Raw genomic sequence first — 12,508 nt, forward strand, 5'->3', positions numbered from 1 at the left:
CTCTCTAAATAGCCCCATTGAGTTGCATAGGTCCGTATGCTGTCGTTGGCGTTCACACCCTTCTCTGTAAGGGTAGAGATGGGAGCCGTCAGAGATGAGAAGTTTGGAATAAACTGCCGGTAGAAATTGGCGAATCCCAGGAACCGCTGTATGGCCCTCAGGCCTTGAGGACGTGGCCATTCCAGGACAGACTGTAGTTTCTCAGGATCCATCTTAAGACCTTGATCCGAGAGGTTGTAGCCAAGAAAGGGCAAAGACCTCTTTTCAAAGACACACTTCTCCAACTTGGCATATAAGCGATTCTCCCTTAGTCGCAGAAGAACCAGACGGACATGCCTCCGATGGGTCATCAGATCTGGGGAGAAAATCAAAATATCATCGAGATAAACTACAACACACATATAGAGGAGATCTCGAAAGATATCATTGACTAATTCCTGAAAGACTGCGGGAGCGTTACACAGTCCAAAGGGCATCACTAGGTATTCGTAGTGCCCATCACGGGTGTTAAATGGCGTCTTCCATTCGTCACCCCAGCGAATCTGGATTAGGTTATAAGCCCCCCGCAGGTCTAGCTTAGAAAATTTTTTGGCTCCTCATATGCGATCAAACAGCTCGGATATAAGTGGCAAAGGGTATTTGTTCTTGACCGTGATCTGGTTGAGACCACTTTAGTCAATGCAGGATCGAAAAGATCTGTCTCTCTTCTTAACGAATAAGAAGCCGGCCCCAGCCGGGAGGAAGATTTTCGTATAAAACCCCTCTCCAAATTCTCTTTGATATAGGCTGACATGGATAAAGTCTCTGGAAGGAGAGAGGATATACCGGTCCACGGGGAAGAGAAACATTTGAAACCAGTTCAATAGGACAGTCATAATTCCGATGTGGGGGCAACGTCTCAGCCTCTCGCTTGCAGAGGACATCCGCAAAACTGGCATACTGAGATGGTAGATCAGAGAGTGACTGAGGCAGAGGGGGCATAACAGGACGAACTTGTGACAGGCAATGGCTATGGCATCTGGAACCCCATTGAAGAATCTCTCCGGAACTCCAGTCAAGAACCGGGACGTGTAGGCGAAGCCATGGTAGACCCAGCAGGATAGGATAGATAGCCTTGGGTATCACAAGGAAGGCGATCTGCTCCGAGTGAAGAGCTCCGACCCGTAGTGTCAATGGCTCCGTGATGAATACAATCGGATCGGGCAATGGTAGACCATTCACAGAGGCAACAGCCAGGGGTCTCTCCTGAAGAACTGTGGGTAGATGTAAATGATCCACTAGATCCTGCTGGATGAAATTAGCAGCTGCACTGAAGTCAAGATAGGCGGAGGAGGGATGTGACATCTCTCCGGAAATGATGGCCACAAGAATCGAAAATTTGGGAGAGGTTTTAACGTTTGGAGACGTTCCACCTAGAGTTGCCTCTCCAACCAACCCTAGGTACTGGAGTTTCCCGGTTTCTGTGGGCATTGGCGCACAAAATGACCCTTAAGGCCACAATACATACATAGTCCAGAGAGCGTCTGCGCTGCTTCTCTTGTTCAGACAACCGGACTCTGTTTACCTGCATGGGTTCCTTCGGTAGCGCACTAGGGGAAGGCAATAGTGGCCTCTGGACCGAGGGTGCTGGTCTGTGGCCCCGGCTCTCCTGTCGAAGCTCTTGAGTGCGCTCCCGGATTCTCATGTCAATCCAAGTGGCTAACAGGATGAGGGCATCCAAGGTAGAAGGAAGGTCGCTAGCCGCCAGTTCATCCTTGATGTGAGAGGACAGTCCCTGCCAGAAGGTAGCCACCAGTGCCTCATTGTTCCATGGCAGCTCAGCTGCCAGGGTTCTTAAGGAGATAGCATACTCCCCTACTGAGGAACCTTCTTGCTTGAGGGCCAACAGAGTGGCTGCGGCAGAGGATGTTTGACCTGTCTCCTCGAACACGGCACGAAAGGACTGTAGGAACAAGGCTAGGTCTGAAGATACAGGTCCTTGTTGCTCCAAGATTAGGTTCGCCCATGCGAGGGCCTTGCCAGCAAGAAGGGAGATGATAATTGCTACTTTGGCCTCCTCGGAGGGGAAGAGATGAGCCCGTAGCCTAAAATAAACCGTGCATTGGTCCTCTACATGCTCTGGGATCACCGTCATAGGGAGGAGGAAGAGGCAGAGGAACTGTGGATCCGGAACAAACAGAAGGAGCAATTGGCAGTGGTACAGCAACAGCCTCTGGAGGAAGAACTGGAGGTGGAACAGTGGGTTGATCCAACGTACCATGATAGAATTTACAGCCTCAAGGAGTTGATCCTGACGTGTGCGTAGGTCATGCATCTCCAACTGTATCTTCTGGACTGTGGTCTTGGGCTGGCCAGCGGGTTCCATGGCCTGAGCGTACTGTCACGGTCACAGGGTATGTGGACACACTAGGCCTCTCCGCCGTAGCAGAGAGACAGCTGACCAGGTCTCAGTCTATACAAAAGTCTATAGCAGTTCATAAGACTCTGTGGCAGAAGACACTGGACGTGGCAGAAGACACTGGATGTGGCAAACGACAGCAGGTGCAGTAGGACACGACTCCAACACTAGTAGGCACAGGAACAAGAACACAGCACGGGATACAGGAACAGGTAACAGGGCATGGGTAATAACTGGAACGGGAAACACTAAGGGACCATTTGCAAGACAGACTTGGGATAAAATAACAATGCTCAGGCAAGGATCAAAAGGACTGGGGCCTTCTTATAGACCAGGAAATCATGTGGGTTTATGATGATGATTGTTTTCAAGCGCGTGCACCCTAAGGGACACAGCGGACCGGAGCGGAAGTGAGCTCTGGCGTCTCCTAGGAGAGAGATGGGGACCAGCGCTCACAGATCCATGGCTGCGGGCATTGGGAGGTGAGTAAATCCGACAGCCCGCGGCCATGGACGCTACACCCATATGTGATCACGTGGAGGCCATAGCCTGAAAGAGTCCATGGGAGCCAATCTGATCATCTTGAGCTCTCTAGCATCATATAGTTGATCCATTTTACATGCATGAGATATAGCATCAATAACTTCCCGCAGTAACGGGGTGGTAGGGGCATTCCAATGCCTGGCTATAACTAGATGCATAGCTAGAATTATGTGGCTAATGACCACTGCTTTATCCTTTGGGATGCGGTTTGCTCCCAAAAAGCACAGAGCTAGTGCTGGGTTAGGTAAAATCAGGTGTTTAGTCACTGCATGTATGAATGAAAATATGGAAATCCACATGGATTTGTTTACCGGGCACGCCCACCAAATGTGGGAATAAGTTCCCTTAAGGCCGCATCCTCTCCAGCAGGTGTCTGGATAGGCGCCACCCATTTTAGCTAATTTAGCAGGGGTATAATCCCATCGAAGGAAAAACTACTGCACTGTCTCCCAGTGATCTATTCCATGAGATATTTTCTTGCCCAAGAGAGGGCATGTTTCCTATCTAGTAAGGAAAAATGGGAGGATTTTTCCAACAAGTTAGGCTTGAAAAATTTATTGCAGAATGTGGAAATGCCTTTTGTGTGCCTAGGGGATAATGAGAAAAAAATATACAGGTGTCAAAGCATGTCTAATTTTTAGAAATTTATAAATGTCACTTTCAGGGACATGATATTTAGTCTTGAGCATTATAAAGTTAGCCAATACTCCATTGAAATAAATGTCACCTGTTTTCTTAATGTCCAAGGCCTCCCATGAGGATAAGTCAAGATGTGGAACAAGAGTGCTTACAAATCGTAGGGGCAGGACCGAGATCGGCACCATACTGGCCAGATCGGATGACCATATGGAAGTAAAGTGTGACCACGCCTTAATTGCTGCTTTTATGCAAGCCACCTGCAGGGGGCACCTTTTGAGGATGTAAGAGGGAGATTAGGGGAGCTTTCACTAACGCAGTCTCCATGGCAAACCAGTGTTTATGTGTGGAAGGGGACCACCAGTATTCGAACTGGTCAAGAACCGCAGCATAATAGTATGCCCCAATTCGGATATAGTTTCGAGATTGTTGAGAATGTCATTCTAGCTTGGGACCCTCCCCATATGTAGCGATTTAAGATGGATTGCAATTTGGTAAGAAATGTCATGGGGATAGAGACGGGCACGGTTCTGAAAAAGTACAAAATACGCAGGAGAATCATCATTTTTAGAACTTCAATTCGACATGCCCAGGATTTGAATGGTTTGTGGCAGCTAGTTAATAAGGTAGGAATGTCAGTTAATAGTGTGGTAAAATTCTTTGTGAAGGTCCGTGAGTTTGGGCTTGTTAAAAAAGTACCTAAATAGGGTATATGTGAGTTGTTCCACTGGAAAAGGAAACCGGTCTCTATCATGGCTTTAGTACGTGAGTACAGCCCGACATTAACCCCTTAAGGACGCAGCCACTTTTGGACCATATGACAGCCTCATTGTTTAAATCTGGTGTCATTTTATGTGGTAAAAACTTTGCAATTCTCTTACCTATCCAAGCGATTCTGAGATTGTTTTCTCGTGACATATTGTACTTTATGTTAGGGAAAATATTTGGTCGATAAATTCAATATTTTTTGGTGGAAAAACACCAAAATTTAGAGAAAATTTGCAAAAATTAGCATTTTTCTAAATTCAAATGTATCTGCTTGTAACATTTCCCATATGTCTACTTTATGTTTGCATCATTTTTTGAACATCCTTTTATCCTTCTAGGACGTTACAAGGCTTATAAGTTTAGCAGCAATTTCTCATATTTTCAAGAAAATTTCAAAAGGCCATTTTTTTAGGGAACAGTTCAGATCTCAAGTAGCTTTGAGGGCCTTATATACTAGGAACCCCCACAAATCACCCCATTTAAAAAACGGCACCCCTTGAAGTATTCAAAACAGCATTTAGAACGTTTCTTAACCCTTTATGCGTTTCACAGGAATTAAAGCAAAGTGGAAGGGAAATTTGAAAATTTCATTTTTTTTTGCAGAAATTCCATTTTAATCCATTTTTCCTGTAATACTGAAGGGTTTTACAAGAGAAACACAACTGAATATTTATTGACCTGATTCTGCAGTTTTTAGAAATATCCCACATGTGGCCCTAGTGTGCTATGGGCCTGAAACAAAGGCCCCAGAAGCAAAGGAGCCCCAAGTGGATTTTTCGGCCTTCCTTTTCTTAAATTATATTTCAGGCACCATGTCAGGTTAGAAGAGGTCTTGTGGTGCAAAAACAAAGGAAACCCCCCAAAAGTGACTCCATTTGGGAAACTACACATCTAGAGGAATTTATCTAGGGGTGTAGTGATCATTTTGACCACACAGGTATTTAATAGATTTCATTAAAATTGGGCAGTGAAAATGAAAAATTACATTATTTTCCAATAAGATGTAGCTTTACCTCAGAAATTTCTTCAACAAATAAATGAGGAAAAGCACCCCAACATTTGTAAAGCAACTTCTCCAGAGTACGGAAATACCCCATATGTGGTAATAAACCACTGTATGAATACACATCAGGGCTCAGAATGGAAGGAGTGCCATTTGGCTTTTGGAGAGCAGATTTTGCTGGATTTGTTTTTCTGTACCATGTCGCTTTTGCAAAGCCCTTTATGTACCAGTACAGTGGAAACTCCCCAAAAGTGACTCCATTAGGCAAACTACACCATTTGAGGAATTCATCTAGGGGGGTAGTGAGCATTTTGACCCCACAGGTGTCTACTAGATTTTTTTAGAAATGGGCAGTGAAAATGAAAAATTACATTATTTTCCAATAAGACGTAGCATAAGTTCAAAATTTTTCATTTTCTCAACACATAAAAGAGAAAAAGCACCGTAACATTTGTAAAGCAACTTCTTCAGAGTAGGGAAATACCTCACACGTGGTCATAAACTGCTATTTGGACACACAGCAAGACTCTAAAGGGAAGGAGCGCCATTTAGTATTTGGAGTGGAGATTTTACAAGATTCGTATTTTGACACCATGTTGCATTGAGCTATAGTACCAGTACAGTGGCTATAGTACCAGTACAGTGGTACTCCCGAAAAATTACCCCATTTTGGAAACTAGATCCCTCAAAGAATTTATCTAGGGGTGTAGTGAGCATTTTGGCCGCACAAGTGTTTTGCAAAAATTTGTAAACAATAGATGTTGCAGATTGAAAATTGCTGTTTTCCACAGATATGCCATTGCAGTGCCCAATGTGTTGTGCCCAGCTTGTACCACCGTAGACACACATCCCATAAATTGTTAAGCGGGTTTTCCAGAATATAGCAATACCCCATATGTGGTCATAAATTGCGGTTTGGGCGCACTGCCAGGCTCAGTTGGACCACCATTTGGCTTTTGAAGCGCAGATTTTGCTTGGTGTTTTACTGGTATTTCAGTTTATAATGTGGAGGCAAATGTATGCTGCGCGGAGTATATCAGGGTATATGTAAGCTCAGCGGAGTACATCAGGGTATATGTAAGCTGGGCGGAGTGCAACAGGTCATAATAGGATGATGTAATAATGGGGAGAATGAATAATCCATGGATTGGTGTGGTTCTCTTTGGACCAATCCTTTATGCAGAGGCCGGGTTTATTGGGTATTATACAAAATATCTGCGCTCCAGTATTGCCTTATATTTGACTTCTTTAATAGCCCTATAAGCTGCACAAGGCCCTAAAGTTTCATCATCTCTGCTGCATCTACAGGTTCCACCTGTGGGGTCCAGCAAATTATGATGTGGAGTATTTAGTGAAATTCTACTGGACCTAAAAAATGAGTCTGGGCCGTCATTTAGCATCATTTTGCATCATTGCGTTTTGAGAGTCATAACGTGTTATTTTTCCGGTGACGGAGCTGTGTGAGGGCGCGTTTTTTGGAGCTGTAATTTTTATTGGTTCCATTTTGGGGTACATGCGGGGTTTTTTTCATCACTATTCATTCCATTTTTTTGGGTAATGAGGAAACCCAAAAACAGCCATTCTAGCACTTTTTTTTTTTTTTTTTACAGTGTTCACCGTGCAGTATAAACAACATGTTAATTTTATTCTGCAGGTCGATACGCTTACAGCGACACCTAATTTATATTGTTTTTTTACGTTTCACTACGTTCCCACAATAAAAATACTCTTTTCTAAAAAAATCATGTTTTAGTGTCGCCATTTTCTGACAGCCATAACTTTTTAGTTGATATCGCTGCGGGACGGCTTGTTTTATGCCTGACGAACTGTAGTTTTTATTGGTATCATTTTGCGTTACTTGCAACTTTTTGATCACTTTTATTACATTTTTTTTGAGACAAGATGACCAAAAAATAAAATGCTGTCATAGCTTTTTATTAATAAAATTTACGGTGTTCACTGTGCAGTAAAAATAATGTGACATTTTTATAGATCAGGCCGTTCCGAACCCGTCGATACCTATTATGTATAGTTTTTTTTTCATGTTTTCATTGTTTTTCTAATAATAAAGGAGTTGATCAAGGAAACAAGACGATTATTGTTTTTATTAGTTAAAACTTTTATTTATTTATTTTTCTTTCACATTTTTTTTAAACTATTTTAACTTTTTTTATTACACTGACCTGGGGACTTGAAAATCTGGTCTTCTGATCCCCCGACACAATACACTGCACTACTTATGTAGTGCAGTGTATTCTAACTGTCATTCATCATCTACAGTTAGCGTATTCAGTCCTGCCTCGGGCAGGACCTAATAGGCTTCCGTACCGGGGCAACCAGGAAGCCTAGCAACGGCTTACTGGTTGCCATAGAAACCATCGCCGCCCGCGATCCATCGCGGGAGGGCCCGGGGGGGTACAGAAGGGAGCTCCCTCCCTCTGTCAACCACTTCAATGCGGCAGACGCCATTGACAGCCGCATTGAAGGGGTTAAATGGCTGCGATCGGCGGTAACTGCCGTCGCAGCCATTGCAGCGGGATGTTAGCTGTGTACGACAGCTGACAGCCGCTGAAGATAAAGCGCGCTCAGCACCTGTGCTCGCTTTATCTACAGGGCGTGACTGTACGCCCGTGTGCGAGAAAGCACTTTGAATTTGCACGTACAGTCACGCCCAATAGCGGGAAGGGGTTAAGCATTAGTCATTTAGAATTGTTAATTTTGTAATAGGAGATTCGACCAAAATCGTTCAGGAGGAGGGTTAAAGCGTGTTGTAGGGACATGTTTGAGTTGTTTAGCTAACAAAGCGCCAGAGCGATTGTCATGTTCATAGTAATTCTCCTGTACTTTCTTAAACATAAAGTCAAATTTGTGCGCTAGAAGCAAACGAAGCTCCGAGTGTAATTTAGTTAAATCTGAGGTATGTTGAGCGGATGGCGAAATCTTATTTTGGGCCTCCAAGAGTTTAATCTTCTTTTTTCCGTTTTACTTGGGCGCATGATTTTAGAAACATACCCCTCATAACTGCTTTATGTGCATTCCAAACCGAAAACATATTAGGACCTGAATTTAAATTATTATGGAAGTATTCTTCCAGTTCAGATATCAGTGAATGCTGGTGTACCGAGTGCAATAGTATGTATTCATTAAGCCTCCATGGGGAAGTGGGGAAATAGGAAATAGTTTAATTGAGGGTGAGAGTAACCGGGGCATGGTCAGACCAAGTGATGGTGCCGATCTCGGTACTAAGCACATCCAGCAAACCTTGTTTTTTAAGAAAGAATATGTCTATTCTGGAATATGAGGAATGTTCATGTGAAAAAAATGTGTAGTCCAATTCAGATCCGTGGTGACAGCGCCAAATATCATACAGTGACAGTTTATTCAGTAAAGGAATAAGGGCCGATGGATATCTCTGGGAAAGAGAGGAGGAGTCAATAGAAGGGTCGATTACTGAGTTAAAATCTCCTCCCATAATCAAGATTCCTCGTCCAATATGCTCAAGTTTTTTAAGGAGAGAGGAAAAAAATTTGTATTGTTTAATGTGAGAACAGTAAATGTTAACGAGAGTGTAGGGTTTATTATTAATGTCACAAACTACTGTAATAAATCTTCCTAAAGTATCAGTAAATGTAGAGTGGAGCGTAAAAGCAACCGAGTCTTTGATTGCTATCAAAACTCCTCTTTTTTTCCTATCACTGCCTGAGGCCAAAAAAACATGAGGAAATTTAAGGTGAGTGCATTTCGGGTGCTTTACATGGAGGAAGTGTGTTTCCTGTGCAAAAAAATATATCAGAGTGCGAGGATATAGATTCCTTCCATAGCATGTTTCAATTGAAAGGGCTGTTCAGGCCATTTAGATTTAGAGAGACTATTGATATCGGCATGAGACTGAGGAAAAAAATGCCTGACTAGTGACATAGACCTAAGGCTGGGTTCACACAACCTATTTTCAGACGTAAACGAGGCGTATTATGCCTCGTTTTACGCCTGAAAATAGGGCTACAATACGTTGGCAAACATCTGCCCATTCATTTGAATGGGTTTGCCGACGTACTGTGCCGACGACCTGTCAGTTACGCGTCGTCGTTTGACAGCTGTCAAACGACGACGCATAAAATGACTGACTCGGCAAAGAAGTGCAGGACACTTCTTTGAAACGTAATTTGAGCCGTTCTTCATTGAAGTAAATGAAGAGCAGCTCAAGATTTACGAGCATCAAAGACGCCTCGCATAATGCGAGGAGGAGCTTTTACGTCTGAAAGGACGCAGCTGTTTTCTCATGAAAACAATCTGTCATTTCAGACGTAAAAGACAGTTCTCTTGTGTTCACATACCCTTACAGTCATGAGCTAGAAACAGTGCAAAAAGTGATTGCCGGCAAAGCTGCAATAAAAAGCATATAATTTATTCACGTATACAACATATTGGAGGGAAAATATATCATAAAATAATATAACAGAAAATACAGTAGTCACCAGGCGTTATATGCACAGTAGGTGAGGGGTAGTAGGGTGGCATAAACAGTTGTAACTGACTTCGGGTTACAAATTGAACACGAAACAACCATGTTTAACAGCCAATAAGGATACAATGTGAGTGCAGTCAAGAGTGGCGACAATTCCCTTCCTACTCCCAGTCCATTCTTGTTGGATGTGAGCCAGGGAGTTGGATTGCAAAGAGAAGGAGGGGGCCTCTGCAGCAAAGTTCCATTTGCTCAGAAGGGACAATCCGTCTTCCACAGACGTAACGGTATAAGTAGCACCATGACTGGCCTAAGTAGAGTCATGTGCTGATTAACCATTTAACCTTTAGGGTATGTTCACACGGCCAAATTTCAGACGTATACGAGGCGTATTATGCCTCGTTTTACGTCTGAAAATAGGGCTGCAATACGTCGGCAAACATCTGCCCATTCATTTGAATGGGTTTGCCGACGTACTGTGCAGACGACCTGTTATTTACGCGTCGTCGTTTGACAGCTGTCAAACGACGACTCGTAAAAATACAGCCTCGTCAAAAGAAGTGCAGGACACTTCTTTCAGACGTTTTTGGAGCTGTTTTCTCATAGACTCCAATGAAAACAGCTCCAAAAACGAGTTGCTAAAAAAATGAGTTGGTAAAAATGCGAGTTGGTAAAAAACGTCTGAAAAGCAGGGTCTGTTTTCCCTTGAAAACAGCTCTGGATTTTCAGACGTTTTGGTTGACTACGTGTGAACATACCCTTATTCACCTTCTTTCGCCCCCTTCCCAATAAAGACACGTGACAACCGAGGTTGGATGTGAAATGGCCACAGCAGCCGTTTATTAATTAACATTAATTAAATGCAATTTAATCCGAAACATTCGGATAACTCTTTTTTAGGAATTCGACCAGAGAATTCCTACTATAATTCACATGACCCAACATTGGTCAGTTAACACTAAACAGAGCAGGGGAAGTCCTAGAAGCCATTTTTCCGATTTCCTTTAAATTAGCCATCTGCAAACCACCACCAACTATTTACCTCCAGCCGTAAACCAGCTAGGAGGCACCGCTCACCCCTGCAGATGGCTCCAACCACCAGAAGACCACTTCAAAGGGATAACACCCGATGAAGTCTTCAAATGATCTACCATTTTTGGGGGACGCATACCCCCGATGCGACCCCCCCCCACCATTTTGTACTGACCAACCTCAAGGACTCCCCCCGCCAGCTGCCATGACACCCGGACCTGCTGAAAAGAAATAAAAACAAAAACACAAGTTACATAAGCATACATCAAAAGCTGTTAAGGATCTGCCAGACACAGCTTCTGTATCCACGCCCATAGGTAATCAGTCTGCACCTGCTTCTATGTCTGTGAGACTGACTCCATCTTCCACCACTCAGGGTGGCAGGCTTAGGAGTGGGAGAACCTATCACAGCCTGGCCAGACGGAGCTAGCTCCCGCCCTCTGTCTATTTATACCTGCCTTTCCTGTTCCTCCTTTGCTTGTGATTCTTCTCGTTTGGTTTCCTGGCCCTGCTGCAGCTTCTTGTACTATTTTCATTGCTTCATATTGACCCTGGCTTACTGACTACTCTCCTGCTCTGCGTTTGGTACCTCGTACACTCCTGGTTTGACTCGGCTTGTTCACTACTCTCCTGCTCTGCGTTTGGTACCACGTACACTCCTGGTTTGACTCGGCTCGTTCACTACTCTTGTTGCTCATGGTGTTGCCGTGGGCAACTGCCCCTCTTCCCTTGCTTCTGTGTACCCTTGTCTGTTTGTCTGTCGTGCACTTATTGAGCGTAGGGACCGTCGCCCATTTGTACCCCGTCGCCTAGGGCGGGTCGTTGCAAGTAGGCAGGGACTGAGTGGCGGGTAGATTAGGGCTCACTTGTCTGTTTCCTTACCCCCATCATTACATAATCACAAGCCATATACCTACTCTACCCTGGTCCCTCACACTACTATGGACCCCCTTGAGACCCTGGTTCAGCAAATGCAGGGTCTCTCCCTACAGGTCCAGGCCCTGGCTCAGAGGGTCAACCAGCCTGATGCTACCATGGTAGTGCCCCTCACCTCACCTCTTGAACCCCACCTCAAGTTGCCTGACCGGTTCTCAGGGGACCGGAAGACTTTTCTCTCCTTTCGGGAGAGTTGTAGGCTCTATTTTCGTTTAAAGCCCCACTCCTCAGGTTCTGAGAGCCAGCGGGTGGGTATAATTATGTCCCGGCTCCAGGAAGGGCCCCAAGAATGGGCCTTCTCCTTGGCTCCTGACGCCCCTGAACTTTCCTCCGTTGATCTTTTCTTTTCTGCTCTCGGACTCATTTATGACGAGACTGACAGGACTGCCTTTGCCGAGAGTCAGCTGGTGACCTTACGTCAGGGTAAGAGACCTGTTAAGGAGTATTGCTCTGACTTTAGGAAGTGGTGCGTAGCTTCTCGGTGGAATGTCCCTGCCTTAAGCTGCCAGTTTAGGTTGGGTCTGTCGAACGCCCTGAAAGACCTGCTAGTTAGCTATCCCTCTTCTGACTCCCTAAACCAGGTTATGGCTTTAGCGGTACGACTTGACCGACGTCTCAGGGAACGACAACGTGAACGTTTTTGTGTTTTCTCCTCTGACTCCCCCATGATGCCTCCCGAGGTTCCGTTGCTTCGTTCTTCCACGGAAGACTCGGAGGTACCTATGCAACT

The sequence above is a fragment of the Rhinoderma darwinii genome, chromosome 4, assembly GCF_050947455.1.
Source record: "Rhinoderma darwinii isolate aRhiDar2 chromosome 4, aRhiDar2.hap1, whole genome shotgun sequence".
Lineage (NCBI taxonomy): Eukaryota > Metazoa > Chordata > Amphibia > Anura > Rhinodermatidae > Rhinoderma > Rhinoderma darwinii.